Raw genomic sequence first — 1,829 nt, forward strand, 5'->3', positions numbered from 1 at the left:
CCAAACATCCATCAATAATGGTATGGATAAATAAGTTGTAGTTTAATCATGCAAAGGAATAGCATCCATCAGTGTGTGGTGATAGAAGTCAGATTAGTTTTGTCTTCTTTGAACTCTATTTAAATGGGAGCATGGCACATGTGTTCTGTATGCCCAGCATCAATAATGTGGAGACACATCCATGGTGTTGCATAGAGAAATACTACATTTTTTTCTCATTCCTGGGAAATGTGTATTTTTTGTGTACATTCTATTTGTTCTACATTTCCAGACGTGTGTGCGTAGATGTATGAAGTGTATAAGTGTTCTATATGTATGTACATATACTAACTCTACATCGTGTGCTATGTTGTATGTATATAATACGCATATAAAAGTAAACATGCGTGTGGCTCCACAGCTGGGATGCTCACAGCTGTCAGCACCTGGCCCAGGTTCTTTGGCCCAAGTGCACACGGGTGCGTCGAAGCATATACCAATTTGGAATGCTGAGTGTGATTCTCTGAACATTGCAATGGCCATCAAGAGCCAAGATGTGGATGAGGTCATCATTGTCGACACTTGACCCACCACAGAAATAGAGACAGGATATTGCCTTCACCTACCAGAGAAAGACCAAAAAGGACCTTGCATCACCACTGAAGTCAGCCTTGTCCAGCCACCTGGAGACCATAGTTTGGGCTTACTGAAAACATCTGCTCAGTACAATGCTCCTCAACTAAAAGCCTCCATGAGGCTGGAGACTGATGAGGACTCCCTCCCTGAGATCATCTGCTCAAAGCCAACCAGGAGCTTCAGGAAATTAACAGAGTCTGCAAGGCCATGTACAAGACTGATCTGGAGAAGGACATATTTCTGATATATCTGATGACTTCTGCCAGCTGATGCTTGTCCTCGCAAAGGGTAAAAGAGCAGAAGATAGCTCTGTCATTGATTATGAACAGATTGACCAAGATGCCCGGGATCTCTATGATGCTGGGGTGACGAGGAAAAGAACTGATGTGCCCAAGCCGATTGGCATCATGACTGAGCAGACTGTGTGTCACCTCCAAAAAGTATTTGGCAGGTATGAGAGCTACAGCCCTTATGACATGCTGAAGGGCATCAAGAAGGAGGTCAAAGGAGACTTGGAAGATGCTTTCCTGAACCAGTCCAGTGCATTCAGAAAGAGTCCCTATATTTTGCTGACTGACTGTACAACTCCATGAAAGGCAAAGAGACTTGCTGTAAAGTCCTGATTAGAATCATGGTCTCTTGCAGTGAAGTGGACATGTTAAAAATTAGGTCTGAATTCAAGAGAGAGTATGACAAGATCCTGAACTACCGTATCCAGCAAGTCTACCAAGGGCGACTACCAGAATGCACTGCTTTTGCCTGTCTGGTGGGGATGACTGAGGCCCACGATAGCATGAGCATCCAGGAGGGGCGCTCCTTTGTTTCCAGCTCACAGTTCTAGAAAATAGCTTGTGACTAACAGTCCCCTCGTGCCCTTCCCTGTGAGGACGATGTTCGCACTGCCCCCTCCCCATCCTTATTTCGGTTGCCTAAGCAACGCCTGCTTCCCACAACTAGTCTTTTCTTTTAGCCAAAGAAATGAACATCCCAAGGAGTTGGCAATGCATTCTATGATGTGAAACACTTTGCCTCTTGTGTACTGTGTCATAAACAGATGAATAAACTGGATTTTTACTTTATAAGAAAATAAAAGTAAAATGTGCATGCATGTATGCATACGTATATTATATATACAATAAATTGTATACACATATAAGATGTGTGTAATAAACATTTATTTTAAAATGCTATTGCGTTGGGGCGCCCGGGTGGCA

The 1,829-nt window shown here is 43.4% G+C and overlaps 1 pseudogene; it reads left to right on the forward strand.

Moving 5' to 3' along the window:
- Window positions 1-405: 405 nt before the first annotated feature.
- Window positions 406-1,391, forward strand: LOC103657493 (annotated as a pseudogene).
- The last annotated feature ends 438 nt before the right edge of the window (window positions 1,392-1,829 follow it).

The sequence above is a fragment of the Ursus maritimus genome, unplaced genomic scaffold, assembly GCF_017311325.1.
Source record: "Ursus maritimus isolate PB19 unplaced genomic scaffold, ASM1731132v1 scaffold_29, whole genome shotgun sequence".
Classification (NCBI taxonomy): Eukaryota; Metazoa; Chordata; class Mammalia; order Carnivora; family Ursidae; genus Ursus; species Ursus maritimus.